Source organism: Cupressus sempervirens, chromosome 5, assembly GCF_028749045.1.
Source record: "Cupressus sempervirens isolate cs-2001-9-10 chromosome 5, ASM2874904v1, whole genome shotgun sequence".
Classification (NCBI taxonomy): Eukaryota; Viridiplantae; Streptophyta; class Pinopsida; order Cupressales; family Cupressaceae; genus Cupressus; species Cupressus sempervirens.
The window spans coordinates 993,584,699-993,606,567 of NC_143122.1; positions in this window are offsets into that span (position 1 = coordinate 993,584,699).

The window sequence follows — 21,869 nt, forward strand, 5'->3', positions numbered from 1 at the left end:
AAAATATTTTATTTGTCTATAGTGTGCCCCATCAATAATCATTGTTGTTGATATTTAATTAAATCAGGTAATTTGATATTGTATATTTCTTTCTTAGCTATTTAAACATATGATTTATTTTGAATTTAGATTTTTTTAATCCTTTCAACTATAATTTCTTTTGAATGTATAATTATTTTCTCTATAAAACCAACGTATAGTATTTGGGGGTTAGATTTTAGGTCATTGATTAGATTTTGCAACAAGTTAGTTTTTTGAAAACTAGACTCCATTCTACACACTTTTTTAAAAAATCAATTAGTTTTGATTGATTTCTAAGAGATGCACAAAGATATTTAACATCTTTGAGATGTGCCCACTTACAAAATTTGAAAAAAAAAATTATGTTAAAAAATTACTCAAAAAATATAACATAAACTACATGATGTTAGATAACTTTACACTAGAGCAATTAAAAAATTTCAAAAAAAAAGTTAGAATTTTAGGTGGGGCACACTTGTCACTTTGTTATATTTTCACTAAAAATCAATACCACTTTCTGTTGCCCCCTTTTATGAGGGGCTTAAACTGCAATTTTATTTTTTAAATAGTGGTTTAGAAACTAGATTCAGAGGACTATCACTTTTTTTTTCATTGTATTTTAAAATATTGAGTGTAACTATCTTCAAATGCTCATTGAAGTGTAAAAATTGCTAATTTCAGAAGAAAAAAAAGGTGGCCTTTTAGACCCCCATTTTGGTACCACAACTTGGTGCATATACCCATATAAATTACAATAGAATGTGATTCATTTTTCTTTATAACCTCGGAGATAGTTGATTCAATATATAATTTTAATGACAGATATTTTGGCATGTGTCTATATTAGAACAAAAGAGAATTCTCTTAAATAAAAAGGATGGAGAAGAAATCAACTGGAATGTGTTGGTGTTTGAAAATGTTACCTATTTCCAATTACCCTGATGAGAACAAGATGCATCTAGGGGCAGCTAACTCCCATTATCAACACATCCATTCAAACACCAGGCCAACTATAAGGCTATACTCCTTCTGCACTTCAGGCTCTGCAAAACCTAGGCGGGTGGACCTATAGATTCTTTATATGGTACCAGTTGTCAAATCATACACTGAATCTAATGCAAAGCAGATAGAAACCCTTATTTCTCCTAATAACTTATGAAATAACGTATATCTACAGTAGCTAGATGCAAAACAATGAAATTCATAAGCTGAGTGAGGGCATTCTGTTTAGAGCTCTTCAACATGAAAGGGAAATTCATTTGATTAAAGATGTTGATTCAACAAAACTTCAAAAATGCAACAGTATAACCAGTGATCCTATAACTGATCAGTGCCTACTCCATTGGGCAATTCCATGAATTCAAAACATACATCTGTGACATCAGGGCATATCTCATATATCCAGACATCAGATCTATCCAACCACCTTGTGATTCAGACATCAGTGTTCATTTAGGTCTCATTCTCACAAAATATCCTTCTCAAACAACCAGTAACCTTGTTTAAACATATTGAGCATTTACTTGGCCCTTTGGTCCAACAGCAAAATACATCAAACATACAACCTGAAAGGGATGCAAATGGGTCTCAAATCTTTGTTCCAAAACCACATAAGACTTACAAATTGCTGAGACAGGAAACAAGAACCAAAACAAAACTAGTGAAATTGTTGCTCATATGTATTCCTTTCCTTGAAACTATACATTCAGATGCATAAAATTAAAACATGAAACAACCTAATATCTCAGAACTATCTATATTATCTCTACAATGCTGTTCATATGAGAGTTCTGCTGAAGAAAATGGTGTCACAGTCATGGAAACATGTCAAAATACTGGAACCAATGGTCTCACAATGCAAAAACTGGAATCCCCAATGGTATCACAACAATGAACTTTTTCTTCCCAAAAACTGGAACCCCTAAAAAGTGAAGAAAGAAAGAAAGATATAGCAAGAAATGAATTCCCGGATCTGATATGCAATTGCCAGGTGTCCACTTGAAATCCAATCCTCTATAACTGAAAAACCTCTTTCTTCCCTCTCTCTATCAACTGGCAGATCAAATCTTCATCATTATACCTCTCAAAGGCATCAAAATATCTGAAAAAGTAATGATGAAAAGATGCAACTGATTCTTAATGCATTCACGGTAAGAAGTGAAAAACTAGTTACAATGTGATTTCAAGAAGCCAAGGAAACAACCTCAAATTGATTTTCTTCACCTTAAGATTGCAACTAACCCCTAAAACCATCCTCTAACCAATCTTAATTATCACTGAAGAACTCAGCCTGTTCTGTCGCCAATGCCTTTGATTTCACAAATTGTCCTATAACTTGAACCAAGAAGCACCTGTGCAAAAACAAACTCCAGATTTGGAAAGTTCAGGTTCTCCCGGTTCCAACGGTATATTGGAGTGCCTAATTCGGTTAAAAATTTCCCCAGATATGGCCGTTTGAAAATTAGGCCTTTGTTTATGTCTCTATGACAATATTTCACAAATATATGAACTTTCAAAAGTTCAAACTATATCAGAAGTTCAAACTTTATTTTTTTTTAAAAAGTCCATGTCAGTTTCTTGGCAAAATAATTTTAAAATGAAAATTTTAAAATCATTTTATTTTTTCTAGCCTCTTTAATTTCGGGTCAACTCCAGGTTTGACCAATGCCACGTGTCACTTTCTGATTGGCTGTTGACTCTTGTCGGATTCCTGAGTTTTCCGGCGACCTCGCTATGTCGCTAGCCGGATTTTTCAAGATTTTCCAGCAAGCGACATAGCGACCTGCCGGATTTTTGACTTTTCTGGCTGCCTATAAGCTGCTGACGTCATCATTTGGGCATGCATTTTCTTTCAAAATTTACTTCACTCCTTCTAGCTTACTGGGACCCACGTGCACCTACCTTGCCTTTTCAAAATGCTTTGTCTTGTTGACACTATATGTTTGGGTGCAAAAGCATATAAAGACTAAAAATACTTCCCACTTGCTCAATGTGGGATAATGTTCTTCAATGGTTCTTGCTCTTTGTGTTTGTTGTGATTGCTAAATGCATGAGTTTTCTTATTCCAAACATGAAACTCCATCTTGCTGGTCGTTTTTGCTATGAATCTACAGACTTTTCATTGTAATGGTCATTTCTTATGCACATGGTCATTTAAAATGCTGCTACTCCCTTCAAAAACGTGGCTGCACCTTTAGAGAAGCCATGGGCTTGAAAAATGGGGGTTCTTTGCTTCCTTTTTTATGCACATATGGTCTTTTATTGATTGCTTGCTGCAAAAATGTGAATCACATGCTACCTTGAGCTTTGTTTCACCAACAAATTTGTTCATTTCTCTAAAAAATGTGGATGCTTCTTCCTCTGTGGATGTTTGCTGCTGTCCTCTTTGTTTTCTCCAGACATGGAGCACATCTTCTATGTTGAAAACTACCTCTCAGCTGCAACTTTCAAATTGAGACTACAATGTGGGAGAGAGCAACCTTTATGCAATCTTTTCCTTAATTCAATGTGCAAACTCACAACAAAAAGCTTCATTGTGCTCGTGGATTTTAATTGATGTGGAAATTTCTTGATTAATACTATCTTTTGAAATTGCTGGCAAATCAGCATCATATTGTGATCCTCTAAACCTCTTTAATGGAACACTTTCCAAATTCTCTCTTTCTTGAATCTTCACATGCTCCTTGTATTTTGCTTTTAAGAAACCATTTCCACCATTTACTTTGTCATAAGATTGAATCATATGCATAATGATCATCAATTCATTATTTTAAACTCACTTTTAATCAATTATACAAATTGTGAATTAGTGTCTGGAGGCCTGCCGGTTGTAATTAAAACTTGATCCAATCAAGTTACCAAGCCACGAAAATCGGCATGAGTGTTCAATCCTGCATACTCTATCACACTGCAAATTTTCAACCCATGATGGATTCCCAGTCAAGAGATTTTAATTGCCGAACATCCATACTTCAATTACTCTGCAGGCAAACAATGTTAAAAAACATAAACTGGGCTCGGGTTCAGCATTATAAACTGGGTTATTGATCACTTGGCATTTTGAAAACTAGGATATAAGTTCTTTGCCATGAAGAGAATATAATTCCATGCTTTGGGCTCATGAAGAATCACAAGGCACATTTGGCGAATTTTTGAAATCAGGCACTTGGAAATTTTAACTGGCAAATGTGTCAAAAAGTGATTTTTGGCAAATGTACGGACATAAGAAAGTATGCAAATGGATTCATCATGACTTAAGAACTGGCATACTTCAAGTATTTCTAGGACACAACACAATGGTACAATCCATTTAGGCTAGCCAATCACACGATCAAAGTTATAACATGCCGAACAGGGGTACGGATCAATCTGGATACCGTAGCCGTAACAAAACAATGCAAACTGGGTTTTTGATCATGTTAGCAAACTGATCAAATGGATTCGACATGATCTCAAAATTGGAACATATGAAGTGTCTTACCCCTAGAACACAGTGCAAAAAGGATTTTTTCATTTGGGTCAACTGGGTCAAAGATATGATTGGTCGAACAGGGCTTCCCAGAATTGTGATCAACTAGTTAAATGCACAAAACAGTAAATGACCAACTTTGCGGGGTGCAAAACCTAGTCAAACGGATTCAAAAAGACTTGAAAATTGAAACATAGGTTCTTTGTTATACACACTAAACATCCCCAAAGTGACTAGTCATGACACAGTCCTGGGTAAAAGATACTCAGATGCAAACTAGGCCTCTGATCGCTATTTGACACTTGGTAGAATTGCAAATTTTGTTACTAGCTCAAAATGGGACTTCACAGAATGATTCGGGATGGCAAAATAACATTGTGGATCATATGCATATGTCAAATGAAAGGTGTCAAGCCACTCAAACACCATCTAGGCCTCAAGCTACCAACTGACCACATGCATAAAAGGTACTTTAGGACATGATTTTCCAAAATTTTCAAAATGTGACTAAAAATGAAGCATGCAATTTTTAGTCCCAACAGTGGCTCTGTCTGGGGATGCATGCCCCTTGCGGGCATGGCAAGGATTTAGATCTTTGGGAGAAGTAGACCACACACTTGAACAGCAAAACTCTCTCGAACAACTTTATTGAAAACAAGAAAACTACTCTTAACTATGTACAAGAGATGGCCCCAAGCCACCGAAAAGTTTCAGAACTCTTTACCTCTGTCATACACCTTATTTTCATTGACATTATCCTGAGGAAAACTGAAACTCTCATTCTTCCTTGTCTTACCCAACACATCATTATTCGCAATCAGCTCAATAGGCAAAACAAAACTATCATCATCTTCATAGTGCGAATAAAAATCAGATATACTTTCTTCATCTTGCCCACTATGAAAATATGAATCAGCGTGATCATAATAACTTACATCATACTGAAAATGAAATTGATCACTACTGATTGAGTCATGGATTCTTTCAACTGGAAACACAAAAGCTTGGTACTCTATTTCATTCAACGAGTTACATGGAGCAGATTGTAACTCACCTTGTGCTTCCATAAATGAAGAGTATGTGAAATCTAATCGTTGCCTACTTGCAACCATGTTACACTTTGAATCATATTTATCCTCCTTTGCTGAAACCTCTTCACACTCAAAACATTGATTAGTGACCATATATGAAAATTCATTCTGAAAGTGTTGATCTAGACTATGCTGATCACTATCATTTTCTTCATCAAACTGAATGTCGGAATACACCTTGAACTTATCTTTACAAGACTTATTAGCACATGAAGAAAATCTATAATCTGATTGACAACCTTCACTATTTTCCTCCTCATCATATGAAAACTCAAAACTTATTGTAGCATAACCAACATGGAAAGAATCTGAAACAGCATTAAACTTCCCTTCATTAACATAATCGGCATTCAACAAATCGTCATGTGCAAAGACATTTGAGGAACTGTCACCTACACCTCCAAAGTCTAACAAAGATTGTTCGGATTCTACCTCTTTTTCCACATCAAACTTTGGGGAATTGATTTGACTGAATGAAAAAGTATTATGAGAGAAAATATGAAGATCCTTAGAGATACTTACGTGCTTTTCAAACTCACAAGCCAACAATTTTGAGATTTCACTAGAGCTCAAAAAGACTTCCTCACAAATCTTCTCCTGGCTGTGATTGTCATCTGGATAACATGAAGAACTTACAACAGCAAGATCCTTAGTGTAACAATATGGAAAATCAACATTATTACAATATTCTTTCTTATTGTGGCAATCACTAGATCTACTGTTGTTACAACTTTCTTCAACTTCATATGTACTGTAACAAAATTTATCTTCTCTTTTATATCCATCTTTTTCATGCTGATTGCTATTACCTGATTCATTAACATTTGAATCCGCCTCTTCACAATCAGAAGATAGATTATCTTGCTCTACGGACTCATTGTATTCATTACTACCTTGGCCTTCAGCACACTCATTATCATCAAGAGACATAATATGAAATCTGTAATCATCATCTTCCATCTCCTGAATGAATCTTTCAATTTGTAAAAACTTTTGTAATCTTATAGGTGCTGGCCAATTGACTGAATCGGGTACTAGAACATCAAAGAAAATATTAGGTAGTGAAGATTCCTCGGGTCTACAATGAAAAGGCATCTTACTGATTACTGACTTAAGTCTTAAATAACATTGTTCGACACTTAGACCTTGAGTACTGCCTACCTCATTTCTTATAAGATTTACAATCCTTTTGTAAACCATTGTATTCAACATAGTAATGTTATTATTCACAATTTTCAAACTCTCAGAATTTGGGGAACTAATCTCAGATCTAAGATCTGACTCCATCATAAAACAAACTTTCTACCTCTTCTTTCTAGTGCTGAAAATCACTAAATAGAGGCAACTTCTTTAAACACTTGACTTCCATGAAAAGAAAACATGAAAACCAAAATACCTCCAGTGCTGATACTGAACTTGGATCTGCTGATTTGGCACAGGTGCAAGACTGAAAATCCTTTACACCACTGATCAAACTTTGTAGAGTCGCCACCTCTTTGCAAGAGGAATGAAATAACCACTGCTGTGATCTATTTTTATATTTCAATTATTTATAACAGTAGATTGCAACCAGCACTTAAAAACTTATCAAGAATTTGAAACTCCTTTTCAAGAAACTACCAAAAGCTTCAGATCTGCCCATACAACTGAAAGTCCTTCCAACTTTTGCAATGAAATCAACTAGGAACAAACTGGTACAGAGATTTGAGAGTCGCCACTCACACTTGGTGAGAAATAAAACATAATTTGTCACTTGACAAATTTGAACCAGACCTTCAATGTAGGAGAAACTTGTAGATCACTGACATCTTGAAAAGAAAATATACTTTATAAATGAATTCTTGACTCTGAAACTTTTTCTACAGTATTTGCAAAAACTGAACTGATTGAAGATAGACCTATGATAGTCATAGAACACAATTTTCATCCAGTTTCAACATACTGCTGATAATGAATAAAGCTTAACTGGGGAGCATGAAACTTCAGCAAGGAAAAGGAACACATCTTGCTATTGATATGATATATCCAATCTGTTTTACATCAAAGGCTCCTGTTCTTTCAACAAAATGGATTGCCATCTTATTTCCCCAGCAGAGTCGCCATTTTGTTGGTGTTTGAAAATGTTACCTATTTCCAATTACCCTGATGAGAACAAGATGCATCTAGGGGCAGCTAACTCCCATTATCAACACATCCATTCAGACACCAGGCCAACTATAAGGCTATACTCCTTCTGCACTTCAGGCTCTGCAAAACCTAGGCGGGTGGACCTATAGATTCTTTATATGGTACCAATTGTCAAAGCATACACTGAATCTAATGCAAAGCAGATAGAAACCCTTATTTCTCCTAATAACTTATGAAATAACGTATATCTACAGTAGCTAGATGCAAAACAATGAAATTCATAAGCTGAGTGAGGGCATTCTGTTTAGAGCTCTTCAACATGAAAGGGAAATTCATTTGATTAAAGATGTTGATTCAACAAAACTTCAAAAATGCAACAGTATAACCAGTGATCCTATAACTGATCAGTGCCTACTCCATTGGGCAATTCCATGAATTCAAAACATACATCTGTGACATCAGGGCGTATCTCATATACCCAGACATCAGATCTATCCAACCACCTTGTGATTTAGACATCAGTGTTCATTTAGGTCTCATTCTCACAAAATATCCTTCTCAAACAACCAGTAACCTTGTTTAAACATATTGAGCATTTACTTGGCCCTTTGGTCCAACAGCAAAATACATCAAACATACAACCTGAAAGGGATGCAAATGGGTCTCAAATCTTTGTTCCAAAACTACATAAGACTTACAGATTGCTGAGACAGGAGACAAGAACCAAAACAAAACTAGTGAAATTGTTGCTCATATGTATTCCTTTCCTTGAAACTATACATTCAGATGCATAAAATTAAAACATGAAACAACCTAATATCTCAGAACTATCTATATTATCTCTATAATGCTGTTCACATGAGAGTTCTACTGAAGAAAATGGTGTCACAGTCATGGAAACATGTCAAAATACTGGAACCAATGGTCTCACAGTGCAAAAACTGGAATCCCCAATGGTATCACAGCAATGAACTTTTTCTTCCCAAAAATTGGAACCCCTAAAAAGTGAAGAAAGAAAGAAAGATATAGCAAGAAATGAATTCCCGGATCTGATATGCAATTGCCAGGTGTCCACTTGAAATCCAATCCTCTATAACTGAAAAACCTCTTTCTTCCCTCTCTCTATCAACTGGCAGATCAAATCTTCATCATTATACCTCTCAAAGGCATCAAAATATCTGAAAAAGTAATGATGAAAAGATGCAACTGATTCTTGATGCATTCACGGTAAGAAGTGAAAAACTAGTTACAATGTGATTTCAAGAAGCCAAGGAAACAACCTCAAATTGATTTTCTTCACCTTAAGATTGCAACTAACCCCTAAAACCATCCTCTAACCAATCTTAATTATCACTGAAGAACTCAGCCTGTTCTGTCGCCAATGCCTTTGATTTCACAAATTGTCCTATAACTTGAACCAAGAAGCACCTGTGCAAAAACAAACTCCAGATTTGGAAAGTTCAAGTTCTCCCGGTTCCAACGGTATATTGGAGTGCCTAATTCGGTTAAAAATTTCCCCAGATATGGCCGTTTGAAAATTAGGCCTCTGTTTATGTCTCTATGACAATATTTCACAAATATATGAACTTTCAAAAGTTCAAACTATATCAGAAGTTCAAACTTTATATTTAAAAAAAAAGTCCATGTCAGTTTCTTGGCAAAATAATTTTAAAATGAAAATTTTAAAATCATTTTATTTTTTCTAGCCTCTTTAATTTCGGGTCAACTCCAGGTTTGACCAATGCCACATGTCACTTTCTGATTGGCTGTTGACTCTTGTCGGATTCCTGAGTTTTTCGACGACCTCGCTATGTCGCTAGCCGGATTTTTCAAGATTTTCCGGCAAGCGACATAGCGACCTGCCAAATTTTTGACTTTTCCGGCCGCCTATAAGCTGCTGACATCATCATTTGGGCATGCATTTTCTTTCAAAATTTACTTCACTCCTTCTAGCTGACTGGGACCCACGTGCACCTACCTTGCCTTTTCAAAATGCTTTGTCTTGTTGACACTATATGTTTGGGTGCAAAAGCATATAAAGACTAAAAATACTTCTCACTTGCTCAATGTGGGATAATGTTCTTCAATGGTTCTTGCTCTTTGTGTTTGCTGTGATTGCTAAATGCATGAGTTTTCTTATTCCAAACATGAAACTCCATCTTGCTGGTCGTTTTTGCTATGAATCTACAGACTTTTCATTGTAATGGTCATTTCTTATGCACATGGTCATTTAAAATGCTGCTACTCCTTTCAAAAACGTGGTTGCACCTTTAGAGAAGCCATGGGCTTGAAAAATGGGGGTTCTTTGCTTCCTTTTTTATGCACATATGGTCTTTTATTGATTGCTTACTGCAAAAATGTGAATCACATGCTACCTTGAGCTTTGTTTCACCAACAAATTTGTTCATTTCTCTAAAAAAATGTGGATGCTTCTTCCTCTGTGGATGTTTACTGCTGTCCTCTTTGTTTTCTCCAGACATGGAGCACATCTTCTATGTTGAAAACTACCTCTCAGCTGCAACTTTCAAATTGAGACTACAATGTGGGAGAGAGCAACCTTTATGCAATCTTTTCTTTAATTCAATGTGCAAACTCACAACAAAAAGCTTCATTGTGCTCGTGGATTTTAATTGATGTGGAAATTTCTTGATTAATACTATCTTTTGAAATTGCCGGCAAATCAGCATCATATTGTGATCCTCTAAACCTCTTTAATGGAACACTTTCCAAATTCTCTCTTTCTTGAATCTGCACATGCTCCTTGTATTTTGTTTTTAAGAAACCATTTCCACCATTTACTTTGTCATAAGATTGAATCATATGCATAATGATCATCAATTCATTATTTTAAACTCACTTTTAATCAATTATACAAATTGTGAATTAGTGTCTGGAGGCCTGCCGGTTGTAATTAAAACTTGGTCCAATCAAGTTACCAAGCCACGAAAATCGGCATGAGTGTTCAATCCTGCATACTCTATCACACTGCAAATTTTCAACCCATGATGGATTCCCAGTCAAGAGATTTTAATTGCCGAACATCCATACTTCAATTACTCTGCAGGCAAACAATGTTAAAAAACATAAACTGGGCTCGGGTTCGGCATTATAAACTGGGTTATTGATCACTTGGCGTTTTGAAAACTAGGATATAAGTTCTTTGCCATGAAGAGAATATAATTCCATGTTTTGGGCTCATGAAGAATCACAGGGCACATTTGGCGAATTTCCGAAAACAAGCACTTGGAAATTTTAACTGGCAAATGTGTCAAAAAGTGATTTTTGGCATATGTACGAACATAAAAAAGTATGCAAATGGATTCATCATGACTTAAGAACTGGCATACTTCAAGGATTTCTAGGACACAACACAATGGTACAATCTATTTAGGCTAGCCAATCACACGATCAAAGTTATAACATGCCGAACAGGGGTACGGATCAATCTGGATACCGTAGCCGTAACAAAACAATGCAAACTGGGTTTTTGATCATGTTAGCAAACTGATCAAATGGATTCGACATGATCTCAAAATTGGAACATATGAAGTGTCTTACCCCTAGAACACAATGCAAAAAAGATTTTTTCATTTGGGTCAATTGGGTCAAAGATATGATTGGTCGAACAGGGCTTCCCAGAATTGTGATCAACTAGTTAAATGCACAAAACAGTAAATGACCAACTTTGCGGGGTGCAAAACCTAGTCAAACGGATTTGAAAAGACTTGAAAATTGAAACGTAGGTTCTTTGTTATACACACTAAACATCCCCAAAGTGACTAGTCATGACACAGTCCTGGGTAAAAGATATTCAGATGCAAACTAGGCCTCTGATTGCTATTTGACACTTGGTAGAATTGCAAATTTTGTTACTAGCTCAAAATGGGACTTCACAGAATGATTCGGGATGGCAAAATAACATTGTGGATCATATGCATATGTCAAATGAAAGGTGTTAAGCCACTCAAACACCATCTAGGCCTCAAGCTACCAACTGACCACATGCATAAAAGGCACTTTAGGACATGATTTTCCAAAATTTTCAAAATGTGACTAAAAATGAAGCATGCAATTTTTAGTCCCAACAGAATGAACTCAAGGAAATTAAATATACATGGCAAGCTATTCAAGAGACAATGCAAAAAAATTATCTAGGTTTTGGATAATTTTGCAAGGCTACCACTGATATTCATTATGGTGGTTATACAATTCCAAAGGAAAGGAAGGTTCTCTCTCTCTCTCTCTCTCTCTCTCTCTCTCTCTCTCTCTCTCTCTCTCTCTCTCTCTCTCTCTATATATATATATATATATATATAAACTAATTATTCATAAATTTCACCACAAATTTATTCTTATAATGGATGTTAGTCTATATTTTAATAGTTCTATTTAATTCAAATCAACTACAATGGTTTTTTAATCATCCATGGATGGCTTGAATAGTTGTTATGGACAAGTCACAGGACAAATTTTAAAGAAGAGTACTTCAAGGAAGAAGATAAATTCATGCCTTCATGATTTGATGATGAGGGAAGGTGTGTTGCCCCATACACATTCTTACCCTTTTCTGTAGGCCTACAGGTTTGTGCAAAATGGGAATTCTCAAAAGCTAAGGCATTATTATTTGTAAATCATTTTAAAAATATTTTCTTAAGCTTCACGCTAGTTGATCTAAATGAAAAAGTGACAAGAGACTCATTCCCTCCTCTTCTGTCTAATAGATTTCCTATAAAACTTTCTGTGAGATCCTAAAATCATTCTATGGAGGCAACCACCATACATTTGCAAGTCATTCAAGTATTTTCTTTCAAATCTTGCTAGTACACATATGCCTTATAAATATGATTGCAAATGATTATGGTAGACTATGTTTTCACCTATTTATAGTTGCCTTTCAATATCTCCTATGAACTATATGATTTGTATGCTTCTTTTGAAATGGATTATATAGTTGAGCTATAGCATAACTTTTTAGTATCACCTAAGCTATGTAACTCCTAATGTTTTTAGTGACATTTTGGGGGGTTTGTACGATTATCCTAATAGATATCTAGAAGATATTTTAAAATAAATGTTGACTTTATTAGAGATATTAAATTTAGTAAAGTTGTGAATATTTTTATATTAATAAGATGATATTCAAGTAAGCTTTAATATTTTTAATAGATTTTGTATTATTATTTGTAAAGTTAAATATATTTTTTATAATTATTTAAGTCTTGTAGATTAAAGATAATCTTAGTTTAACTATGCCAAGAGGCGTTCTATACAATGGTATCACAAATGCCCAGTACAGGAATATGCCAAAATATATTCCTTGTCAATAAAAAAGAAAATGGATCAATTACAAATAAATTAAATATTAAATTATAAAATAATAAATATTCTTGAAATAATAGCTAGCTAAAATGAAAGGAAGCCAAATGGAGTCCAAAATAATAGGGCCAAAAAATATAAGGTCAAAAAATAGGGCCTGAAAAAATAGGGCCAAAAAAATAGGACTAACTGGAATTATTTCAATAAAAAAATTAATATGAAACATTTTATTTTTGTTAATTATATTTTTGCATGCATATTCATGCTTTTTTTTGTGAGGAGTGGGGTATTTTGAAATTCAAAATAAATCAATGGAATTTCAAGAGACATCCATTCGGGGATATGAGGAGCCTCTCATGAGTTATAAAACAAATGCTCCTCATTTCATTTTCATTTTGTTTTTTTGTAGGGAGGAGGAGGTGGAGATCATTGGAGTAGATTGGAGTTTTTAAATGGGAGTAGATTGAGGTTTTGGAGTAATTTCTTTTGCAAGTGAGAGTTTGATTTTGATTTTTTTAAATTTAGTTTTACATTTGAATATTCTACTTTGATTTAGATTTTAATTTCAATTAGTTTCATTTTAGATTTAGGATTGTATTCAAAATTGTTTAGACTTGCATGTAATTTAGCCTTGCAAATGATTTAGATTTATAATTAGATCTGCATTCTGTAGAACAAGAATTTTAGTGTGCAAAGAACATTAACAAATAAAGTAAACATTCACAAACCAAAAAACTAAATTCACATATATGCTTAGACAAGGAAAGCAAACAAGAAGTGCAAACCTCACAAGAGAAAACACTCCATGCTTTCTTGATTCTGTAGATGTGTCCTTTTGCTGTGGATGTATGCTCAAGATGCTCAAAAGCTGCTTCAATGGAGATGGGTAATGGCAAATTGGTAGCTTTGTGAGCTCTCAATTTGGCATTATAAGGGTAAGATTGATGGCTTTGGTTCTCAAAATAGCATGGTAACTTTAGCTCAAAGATTGTTGATGAAATGGCTTGGGATGGGATTCAATTTATAGGCTAAGGGGTAGAGGGATGGAGGGCTTAGATGCAAGGATGGATGAAGGCTTAAGGAGGGCTAAGATGCACTCAAAGGGGAGCACATGGATTGTGCTTGTTTAGCACCAATGGGAAGGTGACACTTGTCACAAGGAGGATGAGTGTGAGAGGGTAGGGTAAAGGGTTGGTTAAAGGCATGATGAGTGGGGTTGAGTATGTAAGAGGGATGTAAGAGGAATGAGTGTGGAAGAGGGAAGAGTGTGGAAGATGGGTGTAAGAGTCATGAGTGGGCTTGTAAGAGTCTTTTATGTTTTGTAAGAGCACTCATGACTTAGTGGTTGGGCTTTTTGAGGGGAGACTTTGGTTTGGATTAGGAAAGTCTTAAACTTGTTTAAGGAATGTGACAACATTAGGGGGTGGATTAGGCTTGGGTTTAGGATTAGATTAGGGATGTTAGAGATGTGCAAGTGGATGGCATTAATGAGGGTGGGTGAGTTAGTGGCTAAGCTTGGTTAGTATGGGTGGATGGGGTGGATTAGGCTAAATGGAGGATTAGAGATAGGTCAGGGGTTTTTGAATTTGAGCATTTCATTTATCAAATAGATTTATTTAATAAATGGGGATTTTTGGAATTAGATAGGAGAAAAGGATTTAATTGATAAATAATAGATTATTTGATTTATCAATTAGGACTATAGATGATTAATTAAATTAATCAACTAGGGATGGCAAAGGATTAATTAAATAAGAATTTAATTAATGATGCCTTTAGAGATGGCTAAATTAGATTACCAAAGCAGTGTAATCAAATTTAGGTGTCTACACATTCAAAATCTATTTATTTTATATATTTGATAATACTTTTCATTTGCATATTTTTAATGTGCATGTTTCAATTTAGTTTCAGATTTGCATGTTTCATATTATTTTTCAATTTGCATATTTTAAAATTCTTTTGGTTTGTGTGTTTTAGATTTTTGCATTTCATAATAGTTTTATATTTGCATGTTTCAAAATATTTATATTTTCATGTTTACACCGAGAAGCACTCTATACAATGGCAGCACAAATGCCCAACACGAGAATAAGCCAAAATAGATTCCTTGTTAATAAAATAATTTTTTAATTAAATATAAAATTACAAAACTATAAAATAAAAAAACATTCTCGAAATAATAGGAGGCCAAAATAAAAGTAAGCCAAATGGAGGCTGAAATGATAGGTTCCAAAAAATAGGGTCAAAACAAATAGGACCTAGAAAAATAGGGCAAAAAAATAGGGTATAAATAATTACATTAAAATTTTTAATGTGAAACATTTTCTTTTTGTTAAATATATTTTTGCATGCACATTCATTTTTTTTTTTGTAGGGAGTGGGGATATTTGAAACAAATTTGTGGAATGTGACGAGATATCTATTCGAGGATATGAGAAGCCTCTCATAGGTTATAAAACAAATACTCTTCATTTCATTTTCATTTTGTGTTTTTAAAGGGAGGAAGAGGTGGAGATAATTGGAGTAGATTGGAGTTTTCGAAGAGAAGTAAATTACACTTTTGGAGCAATATTTTTACAAGTGAGATTTCAATTTTTATTTTAGTTTTCCATTTAGATTTAGATTTAGATTTAATTATGTATTTAGATTTAGATGTAGATTTAGTTTCAAAATTCAGTATAATATTCTACTTTTATTTAGATTTCAATTTCAACTAGTTTCATTTCAGATTTAGAATTGCATTCAAAATTGTTTAGATTTGCATGTAATAGTTTATCCTTGCATGTTTGATTTAAATTTAGAATTTGAATCACATTCAAAATCTATTTGATTTATATATGTTTTTATTTTTATTTTATCGGTAAGAGGCTGAAGCCAAAATTAGTTATTATGTATTATTATTAATTATTATTTTATTAAGCATGAGTAGATTCGAAACCAAGACCTCTTCAATAAGAGGCTCACAATTTATCGTTGTGTTGTAGGCTCTTGCCTTATTTGATTTATATATGTGATAATACTTTTCATTTGCATATTTTTAATGTACATTTTTCAATTTGATTTTAGATTTGGATATTTCATATTAGTTTTAGATTACATATTTCAAAACACTTTTGGTTGCATATGTTAGATTTGAATGTTTCATAATGGTTTTACATTTGCATGTTTCAAAAAAATTTATATTTTCATGTTTATAATTAAATTTTATCATTAATTTGGATGACAAGGTCGTCTTATCAATAGAAATCATATTTTATTTAAGTTAATGATTAATTTTAAAAAGAGGAGTCATATATTTAGTTTATATTTTATCATTATTTAATTAAATTATGTATTTGTTTTATTTAAATATTTTTCATAGTAAATATAGATTTTTATTATTAATGTCTATGTTTCTAATGTTTGAAAAGTGGAATGCAATGCCACCATATTTCAAACATTACAATCTAAATGTTTCATATGACATAGTTTTGATTTTAATTTATAATATTTTGAACATTATTCATTTGAAAGAATGTATATTAATTATTAATACTTTTTTTATTCTGGCTATTTCTATATGTTGATGTTTGTTTATAAGTTTTTAGGTTACTATTTGAGTTATGGATGCCTCGAACAAAGAACCAAACATTGTTGATACTAGCCTAACTACTTCAATAGCCTCAAATGACTCCTTTGAGACCAAGTTTGACAAATGCCTCCAAATAATTAATGATGTGGAGAACACAATATTTCTAATTGACTATGTTGAGGAAATGGAAGTAATATAGATGAAAGATACAAAAGAATTGTTACATGACACACCTATAAAAGTGGATGGGTTTCTCATGAAGAAGAGAACAAGAAAAATAAATTTATTTTTGTACAAAATATTTCTTCAATGGATGTGGCAACTAAAAATGTTAATTAAGAAAGAAAATCATAAGTCTAAATAGATGTCCTTCATCATAGGCATATTTATTGATTACAATTCTTAATAATTGCAATAAAACTTTCATTAGCATTATTAAAAATTCAACAATATATATTGTTCTCACATCATCATGGATCTAAATGATTTCCATAGAATTCATTCTTATCTATTCTTTCACACTTTTTACATCATCTAAATAGTTGTGTTGGGACTTATAATTTCCCTTTCACAAACAAGAAAATTAATTTTTTTCTACTATTTGAGTTATTTTTAAAACCTATATCCCAAATTTGACCATAGATATACTCCAAATACTCCAACACTACACCTAAATATTATACTTCCCTTAACCATGTCCCTTATTTTAGTGTCACATCTAACCACTTATTAATGCTAGCCATAACACTAAGTGTCATATAAATGAAATTATAAACCTTGGATCCTAACTCTAACTCTAACTCTATATGTGATTGTACTAAGTACTTAGTAAATTATAAACCTTAACTTAACCCTATATGTACTACTAACTAGAAAGAATATTAAATTTTTATAAGTGGGAATACAACGAGAGAGAGAGAGGGAGAGAGAGAGAGAGAGAGAGAGAGAGAGAGAGAGAGACTAGAAATAAGAAAAGAGACAATTATGTGATGGTGTGTGTGTGTGTGTATTTGTATTAGGGCCTATATTTAGAGAGTAGGGAGAGAAGGAGGATTAGGGGGTGTATCAAGAGATTAGAGAGAGAGAGAGAGAGAGAGAGATAAGGGGATAACCCTAATTCTAACCCTAACTCTACCTTTAACTTTGGCCCTTACTATTGGATACAATTGTCTAATTATGTGTTGTCTTTGATGTTACACAAATGTCATATCTATTGGTAGACAATGCTTACTGAACTCAGTTGGTTAGCAAGGCAATTTTTTGTGTCTACCGAGCATTCTTAGAAATTACTCTGCATAGATAGTGTCTATCGAGCTCACTCAGTCATCGAAGGAAAATGTGGCAGAAAGTAGTGTTAACCAAGCTCTCATGGTTAACAAAGGGAAAATTGGTCAGAAGTTAGTGTTTACCAAGTTCACTCGGTTGCCAAAATATTTTTATGGATTCGCAATGTTAACCGAGCTTCTATTGGTTAACATAGAAAATCTTTTCAGGATCATGTTTACCGAGCAGGGTTGGCCAATGAAGGATTTTTATTGATTTGAGAAATAAAGTTGAATTATTTCAAGTATTGATTCCAGATGACTAAGGTAATGATTATTAGTAATTTTAAGTTGTAAATGAGCCGACTTGATAATCTAAATGGTATATATGAAAGATTAAGTTGGAATTATAAGCGTATGAACAAGTATGCAAGTGTATTGATTGTTTGAAGAGGGAAGTGTGAGCAAATTTGATGGATGGTTAGATATCCTTAAGGAGCAGCAAAGTTATATTTGATCAGGAAGGATCTAGTGTAAAGAAGAATAAAGATTTGTAATTAGCAAATTCAATTTCATCTCATTCAGGTCATTTCATTGTTACTTTCTTACCATTGCAAAAGTGATTCCAAAATCTATTAACAGAGTTGGTTTAATAGCCATTTGCAAATCCTCTAACAAGGTTAGAGTTCTATTGAATTTCTCTAAAGACCTCTTGCAAGGCCACTCCTAATAGGGTGATTAAATCCTCTAACAAGGTCATACCTAATAGTATGTTTTGTAACCTTTAACTAGGTTGGCTCCTAACAGGGCTCACTTTAGAAGAGCAAAAATCAGTAGCTAGTTACTTGGTAGTTTTTCCCATATTGGGTTTCCACATTAAATCTGGTGTCTCATGTGTTCATGTTATTTCCTTTATGCTTACATGTTAATCACTGTGGATGTTCAAGATCTATTAAAGTTAACATACACTGCATTTACCAAGTAATAACATTTTAAGTATGTTTATCGAGTGATAGCAGTAAATAGTTTTATCAGACATCTAAGGGATCTGTGGATTTGTTTTTTTTGTAACTAATTCACCCCCCCCCCCCCACCCCTCTCAATTACTACATCTATATTTCCATTAATTGGTATCAAAGATTTTGGTGCTTGCAGGAAGGGTTTCAAGGACCAAAGCTAAAGATCAAGATGTCTTACAAGAGAGAAATTTCAAGGCTTAACAGAGATAACTTTTCAACATGGTAGGGTCTCATGAGACTTCATCTGGCATCCATTGGAGATTTAAGATTTAAATATCTCAATGAAGAATATAAAACTCCTTCTAGTACATTATCTATTGGTGACATTGCTGAGAAAAAGACTCATAACACCATGATGATAGACATTGCATCTGCTCTAAGCTATGAAGAATTTGATGATATCAAGGACTGCAAAACTACATTTGAAATGTGGAACAAGCTTAAGGATATCTATAGTGGTGATGACAATGTGAGGATAGCCAAAGCAGAAAGCCTTCGAGGAAAATTTGATTAGATGAGAATGAGAGAGGATGAAAACATTGCCAAATATGTTGAAAGGATCAAAGCAAGTGTCAGTGCAATCAAAGCTTCTAGAGGAGAGATCAAGGAAGAAACAATTGTAAGTAAAGCTCTTAGAACATTTCTTCCCATTTATGCAATTAGAGTATCTACAATTCAAGAAAGAAGATGTGAGACAAATCATAAGATAACTTTGGATACTCTGGTAGGAAGATTGATAGCCTTTGAGCTAGATAACTATGACAATTATGTTCCAACTTCCAAGAATATTGAATCAGAATTTGAGGCCATGGTTTCACTTAAATAAAAAGGAAAGAAAACAAAAGACATTCGGTTAGAGAGTTAAGAAGAATTAGAGGAAAGTTCTGATAGTGATCTTGAAGTGGTTGAAGCTCTACTTGCAAGGAAATATTCTCAAGGCCGAGGAAAATACAAAGGTAAAGTTTCCCTAATATGTTTTTCATGTGAAGAAATTGGTCATATTGTAGCTAGGTGCCCAAACAAGCAAAACAAGGATGAGAAGAAAGGTCACAAGTGCAATGGCAAGAAACATTTCAGATCATTCAAGGACAAAGGTAAGAAAACATGTTTTATGGCTAAGGACTCTAAAGATTCTAATAATAGTGAAGATGAAATAGTTTACATTGTTGTAAAAGATGAATCTAATAATGATGAAGAAGATAAGATGGCACTTGTCTATCATGTGAGAAAAAATAATACATGGATCATAGACATTGGATGTTCACATCATATAATTGGTGACAATATAGTTTGAACACCTTGAAGACTATGATGGTGGTAGTGTAAAGTTTCAAAACAATGAAGCTTGTTGCATCAAAGGAAGAGGTTGAATCTCATTAACCAAAGAACTTGTATGTGATAATTCCTATTGGTTTGAAGGACTAAAACATAATCTATTAAGTGTGGCATAGCTAATCAACATTGGATTCAAGGTGGAATTCATGCATGGCAAGGCAAGACTACTAGATGACAAAGGAAAATTGATTGGATCATTCAAACAAGCAAAAGGTAACTTGTTTTATATTCATCTTGGTGAGTGCTCATGTTTTATTGCTCAAGTTGAAGAAAGTTGGTTATGGCATAGAAGGTTATGTCATGTGAATTTTGATAAAATGGTAAGGATAAGAAAATTTAGGAAAGTAAGAGCCATTCCTAGTTTGAAGAAACCTGATGTTGGTTTATGCAAGAATTTTTAGATTGGTAAAATGGGAAAGACTAGCTTTAAAATTAAGAACTATCAATCTGAAGTTATCTTGGAAATTGTGCATACTGATTTGTGTGGACCTATTAGAATTGAGACCTATACTAGAGAAAAGTTCTTCATTCTTTTGCTTGATGACTACTCTAGAATGATTATTGTTATGTATTTAGGAAAGAAGTCAGAAGCATTTGAGAAGTTCAAATGGTATTTGGCAAGAGTGGAGAAGGAAATAGGAAAAAATTTGAAATTCTTAAGGTCAAATAGAGATGCTAAATTCATCTCCAATGAATTCAATAACTTTTACATTGAAAGAGGAATCAAAAGATAGGTATCAACCCATGGAACTCCTGAGTAGAATGGAATAGTTGAAAGGAGGAATAGATCTATCATGGATTGTGCAAGGACTCTAATGATTGAAAAGAACATTGATATCAAATATGGGAAGGAAGCTATTAGCACTGTAGTTCATACCTTAAATTGAGTATAGTTGAAGAAGGACTCATTCAAAACCCCCTATGAGTTATGGTATGGCTATAAACCCAATGTATGTTACGTAAAAGTATTTGGAAGTAAATGTTACATCTTGAAAGAATCTAGAAAAGGAAAATTTTATGTGAAAGGTAATGAAAGTATATTTTTAGGATATTCTTGCAAGAGTGAGGCATATAGATGTTTGAATTTGTCTACTCAAAAAATCATAGAAAGTGCACATGTGAAAGTTGATGAGTTTGCAGAAAGGGCTGAAGAAGAAAGTAGAAAGGAACTAGAAGATTACCAGAGATTTGTTTACATTGAACCTGATACATTGCTAGACAGATTTTTCAATCAGGAAACTTCTACTCCTGAGTCTTCCTCAGTCATCGAGTTGCAAGAAGTTCAAACTGAGTCACAAGTACTTGAGTCACATTTTGAAGCTACCGAGCTAAGGCCTACTGAGTTTGAGTAGCTAGAACCTGAAGTTCAATTTCAAGAGGATGACAATGCAATTCATTCAAAAGGCAAGGAACATGTATTTGTCAAGTATATTAGAAGATATCATACACTAGATCAAATTATTGGAGACAAATCAAAAGGTACTATGACAAGAAGTAAGCTAAAAGGTACTTGTTTACTTGCTAATTTTGAACCTAGAAATGTCAAAGATGCATTGGAAAATGAAAGTTGTATTAAGGCTATGAATGAAGAGATAGAGCAAATAGAAAAGAACAAAACCTAGACTCTTGTACCTAGGTCTAAAGACAAAATTGTGA